Source organism: Bos grunniens, chromosome 2, assembly GCF_055505025.1.
Source record: "Bos grunniens cultivar Pamir isolate PY7600 chromosome 2, Bosgru_T2T1.0, whole genome shotgun sequence".
NCBI lineage: Eukaryota > Metazoa > Chordata > Mammalia > Artiodactyla > Bovidae > Bos > Bos grunniens.
The window spans coordinates 93,500,717-93,522,753 of NC_141166.1; the positions used below are offsets into that span (position 1 = coordinate 93,500,717).

The window sequence follows — 22,037 nt, forward strand, 5'->3', positions numbered from 1 at the left end:
TTTTTAAAAATATCTCCATTCTCAGACTACCTGCAGCAGGATTACCCGGGAGAGGGGGCTTATTGAATCAGAATCTTGGGACTATATTGTCGTTGTTATTTTGTTGCTAAATTGTGTCCAGACTATTTTGCCACCTCATGGGCCATAGTCTTCTAGGCTCCTCTCTCCATGGGATTTCCCAGGCGAGAATATTGGAGTGGATTGCCCTGTCCTCCTCCAGGGGATCTTCCTGAACCAGGAATTGAACCATCATCTTCTACATTGGCAGGCCACTTCTTTACCACTGAGTCACCAGGGAAGCATGGGACTATGTAGATGCTCTATATTGGGTGCTATGCTAAGACTTTTGCTTCAATTAGTATTTTATATTAAACTCGCAAATACTTTTAATGTGGAAGTCATTCTCATTTTATAAAAGAGAATACTGAGGGTTAGAGAGGATAAGGGACCCTCAGGATAAGAGTCACAGAGGTGCGTAAAGGAAATCTGAATTGTTAATGAACTCTATGGGCTTCCCTGGTGGCTTAGATGGTAAAGTATCTGCCTGCAGTGTGGGACACCTGGGATCTATCCCTGGGTTGGGAAGGTCCCCTGGAGGAGGGCATGGAAACCCACTCCAGTATTCTTGTCTGGAGAGTCCCCATGGACAGAGGAGCCTGGTGAACTATTGGGGTCGCAAAGAGTCAGACATGACTGAGCAACTAACACACACACAGCAAGCTCTGCAGAGTAGTCTTATACACACCAAAGTCTGAGAACCACTGGAACAGAGCAGAGAAAATTCCCTCCTTGTTGGTCATCTTCATATTAAGAAATTCCAAAGCCGTCACCAGAAGTGATTATGCCAGAGAAAAATTAACTTTCTGCCCTTAAACATGCAGAGCAATAATAGGAGTTCATCAGTATGAAATATATTCACATTAAAAATGCTCTAGGTTAGCATTTATATTATTTTGATAACTCCTTTATTATAATATAGTGGTCGTTCACTGGAAAAGCTTGTAACAATAGCTGTCCTCTGTTATTTCACATTATGCATATGAGCAGAATAAATATAAGTTAATTTTAAAAATTTGAGTATAATCAAGGTTGACAAAAGCTAATTAAGTAGGACATATGCAGAAAGGCTCTTAATTAGCCTTTAAAAAATTGCCACTTATCTTGTTACTTCAACTCTCAGGAAGAAAGGAGCCAGAAAAAAAAAAAAATGGCAAAGCATATGTGTGTGGAAGAGGGCTAAGATTCAGACCAGCTGGGCACAAAGGCAGTTGTTAAAAACATAGGAGAGTGGCTAAGGCAGAATGACTCTGACCTTGTGTTTAAGAGTTGTTATCTAACTAAATGGAGGGGAAACTTAATAATAATTCTCCCTGCAGGGATTAGCTAAATTCATATCATCATATTGGGAAATAATCAGTTAGAAGAGAAATAAAGTGAGGCAGGTGGTTTCTGGCAACACACCCAAGAACTGTGTGTACTTTACAAAATGTGCATGAGTGTACATGTGCACACAGAGATATGAAATGTTTATGTTTCATGCATGCTAAATTCAATTATCTTGCAAATGTTAGCATTTTTGGTCTTTTTGGATGAGTAAAGGTAGAAAATTTTTGGTCTACTGTGTGGCATAGGGGAGAAGGCAATGGCACCCCACTCCAGTACTCTTGCCTGGCAAATCCCATGGACAGCAGAGCCCGGTAGGCAGCAGTCCATGGGGTCGCTAAGAGTCAGACACGACTGAACGACTTCCCTTTCACTTTTCACTTTCATGCATTGGAGAAGGAAATGGCAACCCACTCCAGCGTTCTTGCCTGGAGAATCCCAGGGATGGGGGAGCCTGGTGGGCTGCCGTCTCTGGGGTCGCACAGAGTCGGACACGACTGAAGTGAGTTAGCCGTAGCAGTCAAAATGTACATATGTATATAGAAATAGATTAAGATATAATTGTTTATACATACCTGAATACATGGAATAGGCCAGGAGAATAATCTAGAACTCATCATAGAATCACACAAGTCAGAATCTAGATCCTTGATTTTAGTAAATGTCAGATGCTAGTATGATAAATATCAAGAGATAGTATAGAATAGTGGTTAAGGGTCACACTATCTGGGCTTAAATCCCAGCTATGCTATTTATTAGCTGTATAAACTTGAGCAAGTTGTTTGATCTCTCAGTGCCTTAATATGCTTGTTTATAAAATGGGGATAAGAAGAGTGTACCTGCCTTCTGTGCTTCTGGTGAAAATTAACATGAGCTAATACACATGGAATAGTGTCTTTCTCAAGATTATTTTAGTGTTAGCTATTATTATTATTACTACAATGTAATACACTGATCTTTCAATATTAAAATAAAACCATGTTTAATGTTATCCATTTTTGGCATATCTCTTTACTTAGTAATGTAAGGAATCATCTATTCAGAAGCTTCTCTTTTTAAGTCATTGCACAGTTCCCTCTCACTTCTGGGTTTGATGTAAGCCCAGCTTGTTTCATGGTTAGCACCACAAGGAAAATTCTAAGAAAGTGGAAGAAGCAAGAAGAATAGATCTTATGTAGTATTGGTAGTCTGTGATGCATGAGCCTGAGGATAAACCAACCTGCCTGCCGTCTGCTCAATTACTCTGGGATCTAAGGTACCACAGTCAGGACCCCAAGTGCGTTTTATGGCTCAATGTGGAAAAGTTATTCTTTCTCCCCAGATTCTTATTTAGGTCACATGCCCAATTTTTTTTTGTAAAGGAATCAGGGACATATAAAGACACAGGTAAGATTTTAAATTTCTTTGTAGATAATTATTTTCTGTTTCACTTTTATGGGAAAATACAGATCTTACACTGACAAAAAAATACCTAAGATATTTTTGAAGTTTTATTCATATGTAGTAAATGCTATCTATTAACATTATAATAGTTCATTAGGTTTTAAAAGTTAAATATTAAATCCATAAATTTATCTTTTAAACTACTTTTATGGTATAAACAATCCAATAACTTTCTTGAGGTAAATGGAACATAACAATAGAACATAGCAATAGAACAATAGAGCCTCATTTTTAAGTGTATAAGTATTTGCATTTGAGATAGAAAAAGCATTCAAACTGATAAAGTTTACTCATGTCACTTTGCAGTCAATTGCCTTTGCAACTCCTGGCCTCAGGAAACAACTCATCTGTTTTCTAAAATTATAGAGTAGTTTTATCTGTTCTAGAATTTCATATAAATGGAATAATATGATATCTTTTTATATGCATGGATGCATGCACTTATCGGTCATTTGTATATCTAATTTTATGTAGTGTCTGTGCAAATCTTTTGCCCATTTTTAGATTGGGTTTATTGTCTTCCTATTGGGTTGGAAAAGTTCTCTAAATACTCTGGACACCAGTCCTTTATCAAATATTATGTATTGTGAATATTTTCCCAGTTTGTGGCTTGTCTTTTTATTTTATTAATTCTGGGTTTTAAAGAACAGAACTTTAATATTTTGATGGAGTCAGGTTGAATCTTTATTTACCTTTTATGACCTACCTTCTGAAATTACATAGAACTACTTCTGTGGTATTCTGTTAGTAAAAGCAGTTGCAAAGATCTGCCAAGGTTCAGGATTGACTCCATCTCTTGATGGGGGGCAGGAAAGTTCTGAAAAGTATGTGGGTTGAGAAGTATTGTTGTACTAATTTTGCAAAATATCTTCCAGTGTCTTTAAAAAATGTGTCAGTTTCATCTAATAGTCAAATTCATTAGTGCAAAGGTATTCATGCTAATCTTGGTGGTGGTGGTGGTTTAGTTGCTAAACTGTGTCTGATTCTTGTGACCCCATGGACTGTAGCCTGCCAGCCTTCTCTATCCATAGAATTCTCCAGGGAAGAATACTGGAGTAGGTTGCCATTTCCTTCTCCAGGGGATCTTCCCGACCCAGGAATTGAACCAGTGTCTCTTGCACTGGAAACAGTGTCAGACTTTATTTTTGGGGGCTCCAAAATCCCTGCAGATGGTGACTGCAGCCACAAAATTAAAAGACTCTTACTCCTTGAAAGAAAAGTTATGACCAACCTAGATAGCATATTGAAAAGCGGAGATATTACTTTGCCAACAAAGGTCCGTCTAGTCAAGCCTATGGTTTTTCCAGTGGTCATGTATGGATGTGAGAGTTGGACTGAAGAAAGCTGAGCGCTGAAGAATTGATGCTTTTGAATTGTGGTGTTGGAGAAGACTCTTGAGAGTCCCTTGGACTGCAAGGAGATCCAACCAGTCCATTCTGAAGGAGATCAGCCCTAGGATTTCTTTGGAAGGAATGATGCTAAAGCTGAAACTCCAGTACTTTGGCCACCTCATGCGAAGAGTTGACTCATTGGAAAAGACTCTGATGCTGGGAGGGATTGGGGGCAGGAGGAGAAGGGGCGACAGAGGATGAGATGGCTGGATGGCATCACTGACTTGATGGACGTGAGTCTGGGTGAACTCCAGGAGTTGGTGATGGACAGGGAGGCCTGGCGTGCTGCGATTCACAGGGTCGCAAAGAGTTGGACACGACTGAACTACTGAACTAAACTGAACTCCTGCACTGCAGGTGGAATCTTTACCAACTGAGCTATCAGGGAAGCCCTATTAAAGCCCTATTAGAAGCTTAGATCATTGGCTTAGGCTTTTATTCTTTTTTAATACAAGCAATTTAAAATTATCAGCACTTCTAGACATGCATCTCATGAATTCTGATGTGCTGTGTTTTTGTTATCACTCAGTTAAAATATTTTCTAATCTTTCTTTTAATTCTTTGACTCAGGGCTATTTAGAGATGTTATGTTTAATTTCCAAATAAGAGGATTTTCTACCTTTCTTTCTTTTTCTTTTTTTGATTTATTATTAGAGTAAAAGCCATACAACATAAAACCAATCAGTTCTAACTGTACAATTCACTGACATTTAGTACATTCAGAATTTTGTGGAACCATCACTGCTTCTAGTTCCAAACCATTTTGATCATCCTTAAAGGAAAGCCTGTCTCCTTAAAGGAGTCATTCTAAATTACCCCCTCTTCCTGGCACCTAGGATCTCCTGTTCTTTTCTGTCTCGATGGACTTTCCTGTCCTAGATATTTCATACGAAAATTGAATCATGTGATATGCAACCTCTTATGTCTGGTTTCTTTCACTTAGCACAATGATTTGTCTGTTCATCCATGTTGCATCATGCATCAGTACTTCATTTCTTCTTATGGCTGAATAATATTCCACTGTGAGAATATAGTTTTATTTTTCTATTCATCAGTTGAAGGACGTATGTTTCTAACTTTTGGCTCTTGTGGGCAAATTATCCTTTTTTTTTGAATATTTGTTTTCAATTCTTGTGGGCATGTACTTAGCTGTTCTGGGAATATGACAATTCTATGTTTAACTTTTTGAGGACCCATAAAACTGTTTTCCATAGTGGCTGCACTTTTTTGCATTTCTACTGAGCAGTATATGCAATGTCTTCACATCTTGCCAACATTTATTTTCTGTTTTTTTTTCTATTGCCATTATAAGATATATACAGTAGATGAGCAGGGGTATCTCATTATGTTTTTAACTTGCTTTTCCCTAATGCCTAAGGACATTGAGCATCTTTTTATGTGCTTGTCGGCCATTTATTTATCATCTTGGTAAAAATATCTATTCAAGTCTTTTGCTCATTTTTTTTAAATTGAGTTTTTTGTCTTTTGTTGAGTTGTAAGAGTCCTTTATATATTCTTGAGACTGAATGCTTATGAGATATATGATTTGTAATTATTTTTCCCCATTATGTCGGTTGTTTTTCACTTTCTTGATAGTGTGTTTGAATGCACAAGAGTTTTAATTTCTGTTGAAGTGTAAGCCATCATTTTTTTCCTTTGGGTTTTTAGTGTCATATGTAAGAATCCATTGCCAATCTATGTTTATAAAAGATTTACCACATGTTCTTGTTGAAGAAACTTCTTTCCTCATTATATAGTCTTGGCACTCCTGTTGAAAATTAGTTGGCCATAGGTGTATGGATTTATTTCTAAGACTATCAGTTCTATTCCATTGGTCTATATGTGTATCCTTATGCCAATGTTTTTCTCTTAATTACTGAAGTTTTGTGGTAAATTTTGAATCCATAAGTTTTAGTGCTCTAACTTTATTATTCCTTCTCAAGATTCTTTTTGGCCATATGGGTCCCTTGAAATCATACATGAATTTTAGTATCTAATTTTCCATCTGCTAAAAATAGGCCATTGATATTTTAATGGAGATTGCATTGACTCTGTAGATTTCTTTGGGGAGTATTGCCATCTTAACTATGTTGATTTCCATTCCTTGAATATTGACATCTTTCTATTTATTTAGGTCTTCTTTCATGTCTTTAAGCAATGTTATAAGCATTAGTCTTTAAGCAATAGTTTCCAGTGTACAAGCCTTGCAACTTCTTGGTTAAATTTATTCCAAGTCATTTTAACTATTTTGATGCTATTGTAAATTGAATTGTTTTCTTGATTCTTTTTTTTTTTTGCTAATTACTTGTTACTATAGAAATACAACTGATTTTTACATGTTTATCTATATCCTGCAACTCCATTGAATTTGCTTATTAACTTTAATAGATTTTTCCAGATTCTTTAAGATTTTCTTTATGTAAATTTATGTCATCTATAATAGAGATAATTTTGCTTATTAATTTCCAAATTGAATGCCTTTAATTTCTACTTTTGTTTTGGGGAAAATTAATCTGGTTAAAACTTCCAGTGCAATGTTGAATAGAAATGATGAAAGTGGGAATCCTTGTCTTGTTTCTGATCTTAGTAGGGAAAACTTTCTGTCTTCCATCATTAAGTATAATATCACCTGTGTTATTAAAAAAAAAATAAATTTGTAGTTTTTGAGGTGTTTTTATGTACTATTTTAAAGATATTTAATTCTGCTATGGTCACAAAACATATTTTTTATTGCCTTTTAAATTTATGGAGGTCTGTTTTGTGACCTGACTATGGCTATTTGGTGAATCTCTATATGCACTTTAAGAGAATATCTGTTCTGAAGATTTTGGCTGTGTGTGTGCTCAGTTGTATCTGACTCTCTGCAACCCCATGGACTGTGGCCTGCCAAGCTCCTCTGTCCTTGGATTATCATGACAAGAATACTGGAGTGGGTTGCCAATTCCTTTTTCAGGGGATCTTTCCTACCCAGGGCTTGAACCCAAGTCTTCTGCAGCTCCTGCACTGGTGAGCAGATTCTTTCCCACTGAGCCACCTGTTCTATAATTGTCAATGAGGAAAAGTTGATTGATAATTTTGTTCAAGACTTTTGTATTTTGCTAATTTTCTACTTGTTTTATCAATTATGAGACAGGAATGTTGAGATTGTTTCAACTGTAGTTAGTGATTTGTCTTTTCTTATTTTCAGTTCTGTCAGTTTTAGTCTATGTATTTTAAAGCTCTATAATTACATACAGACTCATTTAGGATTACTATGTCTTCTTTGACAAATCAACCCTTTAATCATTATGAAACCCACTTTACCATTGGTAACATTTTGTGTCCTAAAGCCTAATTTACTGATGTTAATGAAGTCACTCTAATTTTCTCATTATTATGGTGAAATATTATATCACTTATGATTCTTTTACTTTTAACCTGCATCTATGTATTTAAAGTGAGTTTTTATAGATAATGTAAAATTGAATATTGCTTTTAAGAAATCTTGCCAGACAATCTCTGCTTTAAATGAAATACTTAACCATATGCATTTATTATTTTTTATAATTTTGTTTTATAAATTTGTAAATTTATAAATTTGTTTTATAATTTTGCTACTTTTTAATATTTGCTCTCTCTGCATTTTCTTCCTTGTTTTCTTTTCTTAACTTCTTTTGGATTAAGTGACTTTTTTTAGCTTTCCATTTTATCTCAACTGTTGGCTTATTAGCTATATCTCTTTGTTCTATTTTTTTTTTTTTACAGTTTACTAAGATTTATAGTATATACCTTTAACTTATCACACTTTGTCTTCAAAGGGCTTCCTAAGTGGTTCAGTGGTAAAGAGCTTGCCTGCCAGTGCAGGAGACTTATGAGATGCCAGTTTAATCCCTATGTCAGGAAGATCCCCTGGAGGAGGGCATGGCAACCCACTCCAGTATTCTTGCCTGGAGAATCTCATGGATAGAGGAGGCTGGTGGGCTACAGTCTATAGGGTTGCAAGGAGTCGGGCATAACTGTAGTGACTTAGCATGCATGGATGCCCTTAGCCTTCAAATAATATTATACCATGTCACATATAATGTTGGAGAAAGAAATGGCAACCCACTCCCGTGTTCTTGTCTGGAGAATCCCAGGGACCGGGGAGCCTGGTGGGCTGCCGTCTATGGGGTTGCACAGAGTTGGACACGACTGAAGTGACTTAGCAGCAGCAGCAGCACATATAATGTAAGAGTCTTACAAAGATAAAATTCCATTTGCACTCGCCCATCCTTTGTGTTATTGCTTTGTTACATTTCTCTCCTACATGTTTTATAAATCCCCAAATACCTTGTCATTTTTATTGCTACTAAAGCCAATAATCTAAATAATTAAAAAATGAGAAAAATATATTGCAGTATGGTATACAAATATATCAAATCAACATATATACCTTCAGCTTATACAGCGTTGTTTGTCAGTTATATCTCAGTTAAAAAGTGAGAAAAAATTTTTATTTTTACTCACATCTTACCGTATCCAGCATGCTTTTTTGCTCTTTGTATTTCTATGTTTCTGTAGGGTATTCTTTTCCTACTACCTGAATCCTTCTTGAAGTTCAGAGCTCACAGTAATTTTTTTCAGCTTTTGTTTACATGAAAATCAAAGTGGAAATGGAATGAATGAAATGTTTTTATTTCTCCATTTTTGAAGAATATTTGCAGTAGATATAGAACAGTTAATGGGCCATTTTTTTTGTGTGTGTTTTCATCAGTTTAAATACATTATTGCATATCTTCTCTCTTGAACATTTTCTGATGAAAAGTCCACTGTTTCTCTTATGTTTGTTTCTACATCTTGTGTGTGACCCATATGCTGTTTTTTGTCCCTTTCCCACTCTATTGAGGCTTTTGTTGTTGTTTAGTTGCTGATTTATGTCCAGCTCTTTTGCAACCCCATGGACTCTAGCCCTACAGGCCCCTCTGTCCATGGGATTTTCCAGGCAAGAGTACTGGAGTGGGTTGCCATTTCTTCCTGCAGATCTTTGTGACCCAGGGATCAAACTGGCATCTTCTGTGTCTCCTACATTGGCAGGCAGATTCTTTTATCATTAAGCACCAGGGAAGCCCTTATTGAGGTATAATTGTCAAATAAAAATTACATACACCATACACACAAAAAATTGTAACTATGCGATGTGATGAAAGTGCTAACTAACCTTATTTTGGTAAACACTTCTCAATATATTTATTAAATCATCACATGTATACCTTAAATTTACATTATATGTCAATTATCTTTCAATAAAGCTGAAAAAAGAGCTAAAGGAAAACAATCCAATATTATTCTAATTACTCTAAATATATATAAATAAATAAATATATATAAAAAGTATATTTAAGGTATACCTGTTTTTCCTTTCTGTTTGCTTTTAAAATTCTTTTTTAATCCTTGATTTTCAGCAATTTGATTATAATGTGCCTTGATGTGATTTTCTTTGTTTTTAACCTGCTTACCGTTTATTGAGTTTCTTGGATCTGAGATTTATAGTTTTCATCAAGATTAGAAAAAGGTTTACAATTATTGCATTCATTTATAAATATTTCTTCTGTTCCTCTCTTCTCTTTTTCCCCTGGGTCTCTAATTGCATTCATGTTAGATTGCTTTTTATTGTCCACAGCTCACTGAGGTTTTGTTAATTAAAAAATCAATTTTTCACATTGTGCTTCATTTTGAATAGGTTCTATTTTTAGGTCCTCAAGTTCACTGATCTTTTCTCCTGAAATATCTAATTTGCTGTTAATCACATCCAATGAACTTTTAAAAAATAAATTGTATTTTTTATGTTTAGAAGTTCTATTTAGCTTTTAAAAATAATTTCCATTTCTCTTTTTATTATAGTCATGTTTTTCTTTAAATTTCTGAGAATATTTATAGCAGTTATTTTGATATCTTTTCCTGATAATTTTATCATCTCTGCCATTTTGGGGTCTGTTATTATTTACTGATTTATCTCTTTGTTATGGGTAACACTTTTCTCTTTTTCACAGTTACAGGCACTTTTGATTGAATTTAGGACATTGTGAATGTTAATATTGAGTCCTGGATTTTTTTTTTTTTTTTTTTAATCTCAAACTTCATTTTACTAGGAAGTTAAGTGATTGGTAGGTTGGCATTGTCCTTCCTAGTCTTGTTTTAAAGTGTTTTAGGGTCAGTCACGGAGAACGCGATGGCACCCCACTCCAGTACTCTTGCCTGGAAAATCCCATGGACGGAGGAGCCTGGAAGGCTGCAGTCCATGGGGTCGCTAAGAGTCGGACATGACTGAGCGACCTCACTTTCACTTTTAACTTTCATGCATTGGAGAAGGAAATGGAAACTCACTCCAGTGTTCTTGCCTGGAGAATCCCAGGGATGGGGGAGCCTGGTGGGCTGCCATCTCTGGGGTCACACAGAGTCGGACACGACTGAAGCGACTTAGCGGCAGCAGCAGCAGCAGGGTAAGTCAGTAATAGTCCTTACCTTAGAGTTGCATTAGAGTTACATAACTTTGCTGACAAGTTATGACCTTCCATGTGCCAAATGTTTAGTAAGGTTTTGTACTCTGGCTGATTAGTACTTTACCATTTCTGATTTGTGTATAAGTTCTAGGAATGATTCAGCTGATAGCTTCTTGGTAGTTCTTTCGCTGGCCTGACGGCATTTGTACTCATCAGCAGACTCAACGGAATTTTCTATGCTGATTTCTGGAGCACTTTCTTTGAAGTGCCCCCCCCACCCCATATTTTACCTTGTCCCAAATATTTCAGCTGTGTCATTCTCCTCCAAGTCCAAACTCTGTCCTATCAATTTACAGTTTAGCATAGCTGCTATGATCTGCTTGAGTTTTTCCTTTGTCATATTCAAAAAAGTACTCCCAGGCAGATGGCCAGGGTGATCCTAAGGTTCATTTCATTTGCCTCCCTTTTCTAAAAGATCTCAGTCCTGTGTTGCCTGTTTCCAAAATTTGAAAACACACATTTCTTATTTCTGTCATGTTTTCTAGTTCTTTATGGGGGAAGGATAACACCAGTACCAGTTATCCCAATATAGTTGTTGTTCAGTCGCTCAGTCATGTTGGACTCGAGATCCCATGGACTGCAGCATGCCAGGTTTCCCTGTCTTTGACCATCTCCTGGAGCTTGCTCAAACTCATGTCCATTGAATTGGTGATCCCATCCAACCATCTGATCCTCTGTTGTCCCCTTCTCTTCCTGCCTTCAACCTTTCCTGGTATCAGGGACTTTTCCAGTGAGTTGGCTCTTTGCATCAGGTGGCCAAAGTATCAGAGCTTCAGCTTCAGCATCAGTCTTTCCAATGAATATTCAGGGTTGATTTCCTTTAGGATTGACTGGTTTGATCTCCTTGCAGTCCAAGGGACTCTCAAGAGTCTTCTCCAGCACCACAGTTAAAAGCATCAATTCTTTGGAAATCAGCTGTCTTTATGGTCCAACTCTTACATCCATACATGACTACTATAGCATTAAGCTGTCATTCCTAGGAAAATCTGTCAGTAGGTTACAAGGTCCTACCCCAGCCTGAGTTTCAAGTATTATGTGCTTTGACGTAGAAGTGAGGCAAGACAGTCATTTTCTATCTTCTTCCAACATCTGCCATCCCCTCTCATCCCAACCATATATTGAACCCCTACTTTGTGTTCAGGCCAGTCACTTTCTTGTTTTATTACTTAACTATTTTTTTTTTTTTGCCAGTTTAAAAACACAGAACTTTATAGGCCATATTTCTGATCATATTAATGAAATAAATGTAAACAAAGACAAAAAATCTCAACCTTGAAAATTGAGTTAAACATACCTGTGAGTATAGACTATAGACCACAGGAAAAACAATGAGCCCCCAGAGTCTTTGGAACCCCTGAGTCTTTCCAAACTCAGGGATAAGTGTATATAATTTCAATCATGTTTATTATTAAAGAAGATTAAAAAAAGGAATCCAGGATCTAAAGAAATTAGAAAACAACAATAATATAAGATAATATGGGAAGAGTGAATTTATTATTTATAAATTTATTTATGGGATTTCTTTGGAAGGAATGATGCTAAAGCTGAAACTCCAGTACTTTGGCCACCTCATGCGAAGAGGTGACTCATTGGAAAGGACTCTGATGCTGGGAGGGATTGGGGGGCAGGAGGAGAAGGGGACGACAGAGGATGAGATGGCTGGATGGCATCACTGACTCCATAGACGTGAGTCTCAGTGAACTCCGGGAGTTGGTGATGGACAGGGAGGCCTGGCGTGCTGCGATTCATGGGGTTGCAAAGAGTCGGACACGACTGAGCAACTGATCTGATCTGATCTGATATAATATATAAATATATGATTATATAAATATATATTATAGTTTATTATATAAATATATAATATAAAAATATATATTTGTAAATAAATATTTATAAATAATTTATTATTATTAGCTGGCCCACACTGACTCCACTTTGTCAGCTCTATCTTAGGTCCACATTCCTACCACCTGAGCATGTGCATTTGTAACAAATTCATAGATGCTGTTGAGATTCCTGATTGTGACCACACTTTGGGAACCACTGACATCCAGGTTGGAGAGAGAAAGGCCCTGGTATTGAGGATTAAGTGATTGTACCTGTGAGGAGAGTGGGTTGCAGAGACTGGAAACCATGCAGGGCTTGATGACATGGTCTACCTTTCTGAGTTCTCCTGACTATCCATCCATCTACCTGCCAACTTCCTCTTAAGCCAGACAACCTCACCTCCTACAAAAGAGATTACAGCATCATTAGTTATAATGAGATTTTATATTAATAAGGCTTTATTGCTACCTATAAAATATATACTCTGATGGTATGCTACCAAGCAGTCTGTCCTAAATGAGAGGAACCCAACTTTGTCTGATGGAATAAATGGATGAAATACACTTTGTAATGCACTATATTTCATTTTTATGTTGTGTGTTGACATTCTCATTTTCTGAATTCAACAGCATGTCATTAGTGTGGCTTCTGAGTAATTTTCATGATGTAACAAGAGTGTAAAATTTTCTGAAACCACTGGATTAATTAATCCAGATTTATCTTCTCAGCATCCCTGGTAAGTAAAGAGCTGTATCAGTTCTACTGCTAGGACCCTCTGACTTAGAAGGAGAAAGAGGACTTTGTGATTTAGCGTATGCTGGTACTTAGGGCCTGGGGACTGCTGGACTATTTCTTCTACAGTCAGTTTCCTTTGTTTACTTTTAATTTTTTTGTCATTATATTAATACTTTAACTCCAGTGTACAAATTAGTGTGATTCAATAATGCAAACATAACTGGCAGTGCATATTCCCAACCAACCTGCTACAGTTTCTTAATTCCTACTATGTTGGACATTCTCTTAGGTTATCTTAGGTAATGGAGGTTTAAGGTAAGGATGAGTAATGAAGAAATAAAGCTTTTTTTCTATGTACATGAAGGGTCTATTGTGTGTGTGTTTTTTTAATTTATTGAGGAAATAAAGTTTTTTAAACCCCAGTTTTTTTTTTCTTTCTTTTTCTTTATTAAATTTTAAAAGAAAATCCATCCTGAACCCTCCTCCCTCCTCCCACCCCATACCTTCCCTCTGGGTCGTCCCAGTGCACCAGTCCCAAGCATCCAGCATCGTGCATTGAACCTGGACTGGCATCTTGTTTCATACATGACATTTCACATGTTTCAATGCCATTCTCCCAAATCTTGCCACCCTCTCCCTCTCCCACAGAGTCCATAAGCCTGTTCTATACATCAGTGTCTCTTTTGCTGTCTCGTATACAGGGTTATCGTTACCATCTTTCTAAATTCCATATATATGCGTTAGTATACTGTATTGGTGTTTGTCCTTCTGGCTTACTTCACTCTGTATAATAGGCTCCAGTTTCATCCACCTCATTAGAACTGATTCAAATGTATTCTTTTTAATGGCTGAGTAATACTCCATTGTGTATATGTACCACAGCTTTCTTATCCATTCATCTGCTGATGGACATCTAGGTTGCTTCCATGTCCTGGCTATTATAAACAGTGCTGCGATGAACATTGGGGTACATGTGTCTCTTTCCCTTCTGGTTTCCTCAGTGTGTATGCCCAGCAGTGGGATTGCTGGATCATAAGGCAGTTCTATTTCCAGTTTTTGAAGGAATCTCCACACTGTTCTCCATAGTGGCTGTACTAGTTTGCATTCCCACCAACAGTGTAAGAGGGTTCCCTTTTCTCCACACCCTCTCCAGCATTTATTATTTGTAGACTTTTGGATCGCAGCCATTCTGACTGGTGTGAAATGGTACCTCATTGTGGTTTTGATTTGCATTTCTCTGATAATGAGTGATGTTGAACATCTTTTCATGTGTTTGTTAGCCATCTGTATGTCTTCTTTGGAGAAATGTCTATTTAGATCTTTGGCCCATTTTTTGATTGGGTCATTTATTTTTCTGGAGTTGAGCTGTAGGAGTTGCTTGTATATTTTTGAGATTAGTTGTTTGTCAGTTGCTTCATTTGCTATTATTTTCTCCCATTCTGAAGGCTGTCTTTTCACCTTGCTAATAGTTTCCTTTGATGTGCAGAAGCTTTTAAGGTTAATTAGGTCACATTTGTTTATTTTTGCTTTTATTTCCAATATTCTGGGAGGTGGGTCATAGAGGATCCTGCTGTGATGTATGTCAGAAAGTGTTTTGCCTATGTTCTCCTCTAGGAGTTTTATAGTTTCTGGTCTTACGTTGAGATCTTTAATCCATTTTGAGTTTATTTTTGTATATGGTGTTAGAAAGTGTTCTAGTTTCATTCTTTTACACATGGTTGACCAGATTTCCCAGCACCACTTGTTAAAGAGATTGTCTTTAATCCATTGTATATTCTTGCCTCCTTTGTCAAAGATAAGGTGTCCATATGTGTGTGGATTTATCTCTGGGCTTTCTATTTTGTTCCATTGATCTATATTTCTGTCTTTGTGCCAGTACCATACTGTCTTGATAACTGTGGCTTTGTAGTACAGCATGAAGTCAGGTAGGTTGATTCCTCCAGTTCCATTTTTCTTTCTCAAGATCGCTTTGGCTATTCGAGGTTTTTTGTATTTCCATACAAATTGTGAAATTATTTGTTCTAGCTCTGTGAAGAATACTGTTGGTAGCTTGATAGGGATTGCATTGAATCTATAAATTGCTTTGGGTAGTATACTCATTTTCACTATATTGATTCTTCCAATCCATGAACATGGTATATTTCTCCATCTATTAGTGTCCTCTTTGATTTCTTTCACCAGTGTTTTATAGTTTTCTATATATAGGTCTTTAGTTTCTTTAGGTAGATATATTCCTAAGTATTTTATTCTTTTCGTTGCAATGGTGAATGGAATTGTTTCCTTAATTTCTCTTTCTGTTTTCTCATTATTAGTGTATAGGAATGCAAGGGATTTCTGTGTGTTGATTTTATATCCTGCAACTTTACTATAATCATTGATTAATTCTAGTAATTTTCTGGTGGAGTCTTTAGGGTTTTCTATGTAGAGGATCATGTCATCTGCAAATAGTGAGAGTTTTACTTCTTCTTTTCCAATTTGGATTCCTTTTATTTCTTTTTCTGCTCTGATTGCTGTGGCCAAAACTTCCAAAACTATGTTGAATAGTAATGGTGAAAGTGGGCACCCTTGTCTTGTTCCTGACTTTAGAGGAAATGCTTTCAATTTTTCACCATTGAGGATAATGTTTGCTGTGGGTTTGTCATATATAGCTTTTATTATGTTGAGGTATGTTCCTTCTATTCCTGCTTTCTGGAGAGTTTTTATCATAAATGGGTGTTGAATTTTGTCAAAGGCTTTCTCTGCATCTATTGAGATAATCATATGGTTTTTGTTTTTCAATTTGTTAATGTGGTGTATTACATTGATTGATTTGCGGATATTGAAGAATCCTTGCATCCCTGGGATAAAGCCCACTTGGTCATGGTGTATGATCTTTTTAATATGTTGTTGGATTCTGATTGCTAGAATTTTGTTTAGGATTTTTGCATCTATGTTCATCAGTGATATTGGCCTGTAGTTTTCTTTTTTTGTGGGATCTTTGTCAGGTTTTGGTATTAGGGTGATGGTGGCCTCATAGAATGAGTTTGGAAGTTTACCTTCCTCTGCAATTTTCTGGAAGAGTTTGAGCAGGATAGGTGTTAGCTCTTCTCTAAATTTTTGGTAGAATTCAGCTGTGAAGCCGTCTGGACCTGGGCTTTTGTTTGCTGGAAGATTTTTGATTACAGTTTCAATTTCCGTGCTTGTGATGGGTCTGTTAAGATTTTCTATTTCTTCCTGGTTGAGTTTTGGAAAGTTGTACTTTTCTAAGAATTTGTCCATTTCTTCCTCGTTGTCCATTTTATTGGCATATAATTATTGATAATAGTCTCTTATGATCCTTTGTATTTCTGTGTTGTCTGTTGTGATCTCTCCACTTTTGTTTCTAATTTTATTGATTTGATTTTTCTCCCTTTGTTTCTTGATGAGTCTGACTAATGGTTTATCAATTTTATTTATCCTTTCAAAGAACCAGCTTTTGGCTTTGTTGATTTTTGCTATGGTCTCTTTTGTTTCTTTTGCATTTATTTCTGCTCTAATTTTTAAGATTTCTTTCCTTCTACTAACCCTGGGGTTCTTCATTTCTTCCTTTTCTAGTTGCTTTAGGTGTAGGGTTAGGTTATTTATTTGACTTTTTTCTTGTTTCTTGAGGTGTGCCTGTATTGCTATGAACTTTCCCCTTAGGACTGCTTTTACTGTGTCCCACAGGTTTTGGGTTGTTGTGTTTTCATTTTCATTCATTTCTATGCAAATTTTGATTTCTTTTTTGATTTCTTCTGTGATTTGTTGGTTATTCAGCAGGGTGTTGTTCATCCTCCCTATGTTGGAATTTTTAATAGTTTTTCTCCTGTAATTGAGATCTAATCTTACTGCATTGTGGTCAGAAAAGATGCTTGGAATGATTTCTATTTTTTTGAATTTACCAAGGCTAGCTTTATGGCCCAGGATGTGATCTATCCTGGAGAAGGTTCCATGTGCGCTTGAGAAAAAGGTGAAATTCATTGTTTTGGGATGAAATGTCCTATAGATATCAATTAGGTCTAACTGGTCTATTGTATCGTTTAAAGTTTGTGTTTCCTTGTTAATTTTCTGTTTAGTTGATCTATCCATAGGTGTGAGTGGGGTATTAAAGTCTCCCACTATTATTGTGTTATTGTTAATTTCTCCTTTCATACTTGTTAGCATTTGTCTTACATACTGTGGTGCTCCCATGTTGGGTGCATATATATTTATAATTGTTATATCTTCTTCTTGGATTGATCCTTTGATCATTATGTAGTGACCTTCTTTGTCTCTTTTCACAGCCTTTGTTTTAAAGTCTATTTTATCTGATATGAGTATTGCTACTCCTGCTTTCTTTTGGTCCCTATTTGCATGGAAAATCTTTTTCCAGCCCTTCACTTTCAGTCTGTATGTGTCGCCTGTTTTGAGGTGGGTCTCCTGTAGACAACATATGTAGGGGTCTTGTTTTTGTATCCATTCAGCCAGTCTTTGTCTTTTGGTTGGGGCATTCAACCCATTTACGTTTAAGGTAATTACTGATAAGTATGATCCCGTTGCCATTTACTTTATTGTTTGGGGTTCGAATTTATATACCATTTTTGTGTTTCCTGTCTAGAGAATATCCTTTAGTATTTGTTGGAGAGCTGGTTTGGTGATGCAGAATTCTCTCAGCTTTTGCTTGTCTGAGAAGCTTTTGATTTCTCCTTCATACTTGAATGAAATCCTTGCTGGGTACAATAATCTGGGCTGTAGGTTATTTTCTTTCATCATTTTAAGTATGTCTTGCCATTCCCTCCTGGCTTGAAGAGTTTCTATTGAAAGATCAGCTGTTATCCTTATGGGAATTCCCTTGTGTGTTATTTGTTGTTTTTCCCTTGCTGCTTTTAATATTTGTTCTTTGTGTTTGATCTTTGTTAATTTGATTATTATGTGTCTTGGGGTGTTTCGCCTTGGGTTTATCCTGTTTGGGATTCTCTGGGTTTCTTGGACTTGGGTGATTATTTCCTTCCCCATTTTAGGGAAGTTTTCAACTATTATCTCCTCAAGTATTTTCTCATGGTCTTTCTTTTTGTCTTCTTCTTCTGGGACCCCTATGATTCGAATGTTGTAGCGTTTAATATTGTCCTGGAGGTCTCTGAGATTGTCCTCATTTCTTTTCATTCGTTTTTCTTTTATTCTCTCAGATTCATTTATTTCTACCATTCTATCTTCTAATTCACTAATCCTATCTTCTGCCTCTGTTATTCTACTATTTGTTGCCTCCAGAGTGTTTTTAATTTCATTTATTGCATTATTCATTATATATTGACTCTTTTTTATTTCTTCTAGGTCCTTGTTAAACCTTTCTTGCATCTTCTCAATCCTTGTCTCCAAGCTATTTATCTGTGATTCCATTTTAATTTCAAGATTTTGGATCAATTTCACTATCATTATTCGAAATTCTTTATCAGGTAGATTCCCTATCTCTTCCTGTTTTGTTTGGTTTGGTGGGCATTTATCCTGTTCCTTTATCTGCTGGGTATTCCTCTGTCTCTTCATCTTGTTTAAATTGCTGAGTTTGTGGTGTCCTTTCTGTATTCTGGCAGTTTGTGGAGTTCTCTTTATTGTGGCTTTTCCTCGCTGTGTGTGGGTTTGTACAGGTGGCTTGTCAAGGTTTCCTGGTTAGGGAAGCTTGTGTCGGTGTTCTGATGGGTGGAGCTGTATTTCTTCTCTTTGTTCAGTCGCGCTCCTTTCAAAGAGTTGGATTGCTTTTCCGGGTGCCTGATGTCCTCTGCCGGCATTCAGAAGTTGTTTTGTGGAATTTACTCGACGTTTAAATGCTCTTTTAATGAATTTGTGGGGAAGAAAGTGTTCTCCCCGTCCTACTCCTCCGCCATCTTTCAACACTTGAGATTCTGTTTCAACTGGTGTCTTCTCCTGTCTGGGGTGTCAAGATTCTCCTGAGGTCTCTTTCTGATGGTGGCTTCAGGATAAACTCCGGCCCGGAGCGCAGGGCAGCGGTGCACCTGTCCCCAGGGGAAGCCGCCGGCCCTCGGCGGGTTCGGAGTGAGATCTAAACCCCAGTTTTAAGAATTTAAGTGAAGACAGTGAAATCACAAGACACAATTTTCAATGGTATCTAGTAATAAATTTTGACTAAAGAATCTGAGTAAAGATTTACCCTCCCACCTGAAATAAATCAGATAATATATATGGAACAGTGGCTTCCAAGTTTCCATTCAGGCAGTGAAGAAAAGTGATTCCTGAGAGCTGAAAGGCAAATAAGGTGAGCCCTATGATTTCCCCAGCTTACTGTGTTGAGAGAATTTCCAGAATGCAACACAGAGAGCATGAACCCAGATTGAGCCTGGCATATGCCCCAGGTAGAAGAAATGGAGCTGAAAGTCCAGGAGGCCAAGGCGGCTAGAGTTCCAGGAGAGAGTATCAGAAAAGAGAACCACACAGGGATCAGCAGTGGACAGATCAGCACCTATGTATGGGGACGCTACCTGAGACATGGGAGGGAAACACCAAAAGGATTATGAGTAACAGCACTAGGGCCTATTCTAATGTTTTTATGTCCTCAACCCCTCAACACACATTGGAAGAGAGTATTCTTGGGTATATGGTCTTTTCTCTCCATCTTCTCTTTCCAGAATCTCTGCCTCCTTTGAGGAGAAGATACAGACTTGGCAATCAAGCTGTTTACTTGTAGGGTCAGGACAGAATATCTCTGCTACACTGTCTCCTGTGTTCTGATCTTTCCCAGGCAAAATTTATGTAACTGAATATTGTGGTCTGAATATTTCTGTCTCCCCCAAATCCATATGTTGAAGTCTGTTTAAAAAAAAATTAATAGGTAAAAGCCTCAGTTAAATGGAGTAAGGAGAGTAGAGGGGGAATTCTCATATCCTGTGACAATAGCTGATTAAGAAAAGAGACGCTTTTTATTTTTTGGCAAGGACTCAGCCAATGAAATGCCATGGATTCTCGGTTTACTACATTCCTCCTGACTTCCTTTTCCTCTCTAAAAAAGAGTTCTCCTTCCCTTGCCAATGGGGGCACTTGCATATGGCTCCCCATGGTTGCAAACCCCAAATTGTAGTTCTCTGTTGATGCTTAGCAAACTCGTCATTGCTGGAAAATATCTGCTAATCTGTTTATTCCAGGTCTACAAGTCCTCACCCCAATGTGAAGTTATTTAGAGATGGGGCCTTTGGGGAGTGATTAGCTTTAGAGAATGTTATGAAGGTAGAATGAATTAGTGTCCTTAAACGAAGTGGATCTTCATGACCCAGATAATCACGATGGCATGATCACTCCCCTAGAGCCAGACATCCTGGAATGCAAAGTCAAGTGGGCCTTAGGAAGCATCACTACAAACAAAGCCAGTGGAGGTAATGGAATTCCAGTTGAGCTATTTCAAATCCTAAAAGATCATGCTGTGAAGGTGCTGCACTCAATATGCCAGCAAATTTGGAAAACTCAGCAGTGGCCACAGGACTGAGACATGGGAGGGAAACACCAAAAGGATTATGGGTAACAGCACTAGGGCCTGTTCTAATGTTTTTATGTCCTCAACCCCTCAACACACATTGGAAGAGAGTATTCTTGGGTATATGGTCTTTTCTCTCCATTTTCTCTTTCAAGAATCTCTGTCTCCTTTGAGGAGAAGGTACAGACTTGGCAATTAAGCTGTTTTCATTCCAATATGAAAGAAAGGCAATGCCAAAGAATGCTCACTACTGTACAGCTGCACTCATCTCACAGGCTAGCAAAGTAATGCTTAAAATTCTGCAAGCCAGGCTTCAACAGTATGTGAACCGTGACCGTCCAGATATTCTAGCTGGATTTAGAAAAGGCAGACAAACTAGAGATCAAATTGCTAACATCTGTTGGTTCATCAAAAAAGCAAGAGAATTCCAGAAAAACATCTACTTATACTTTATTGAATATGCCAAAGCCTTTGCCTGTGTGGATTACAACAAACTCTGGAAAATTCTTCAAGAGATGGGAATACCAGACCACCTGACCTGCCTGCTGAGAAATCTGTATGCCGGTCAAGAAGCAACAGTTAGAACTGGACATGGAACAACAGATTGTTTCCAAATTGGGACAGGAGTATGTCAAGGCTATATATTGTCACCCTGCTTATTTAACTGGAATGAAGCACTAGATGGAATCAAGATTGCTGGGAGAAATATCAATAACCTCAGCACCACACTTATGGCAGAAAGCAAAGAGGAACTAAAGAGCCTCTTGATGAAGTGAAAGAGGAGAGTGAAAAAACTGGCTTAAAACTCAACATTCAGAAAACTAAGATCATGGCATCTGGTCCCATCACTTCATGGCGAATAGGTGGAGAAACAATGGCAACAGTGAGACACTTTATTTTTTTGGGCTCCAAAGTCACTGCAGATGATGACTGCAGCCATGAAATTAAAAGATGCTTGCTCCTTGGAAGAAAAGTTATGACCAACGTAGACAGCATATTAAAAAGCAGAGATATTACTTTGCCAACAAAGGTCCTTCTAGTCAAATCTATGGTTTTTCCAGTAGTGTTGTATGGATGTCAGAGTTGGGCTATAAAGAAAGCTGAGTGCCGAGAATTGATGCTTTTGAACTGTGGTGTTGGAGAAGACTCTGAGAGTCCCTTGGACTGCAAGGAGATCCAACCAGTCCATCCTAAAGGAAATTAGTCCTGAATACATATTGGAAGGACTGATGCTGAAGCTGAATCTCCAATACTTTGGCCACCTGATGCGAAGAACTGACTCATTTG

At 37.3% G+C, this 22,037-nt stretch overlaps 1 long non-coding RNA gene across 3 annotated transcripts in view; it reads left to right on the forward strand.

Moving 5' to 3' along the window:
* The window catches only part of LOC147378361 (uncharacterized), a 417,343-nt gene that overhangs the window by 435 nt on the left and 394,871 nt on the right, over positions 1-22,037 (forward strand). The window lies entirely within an intron of this gene.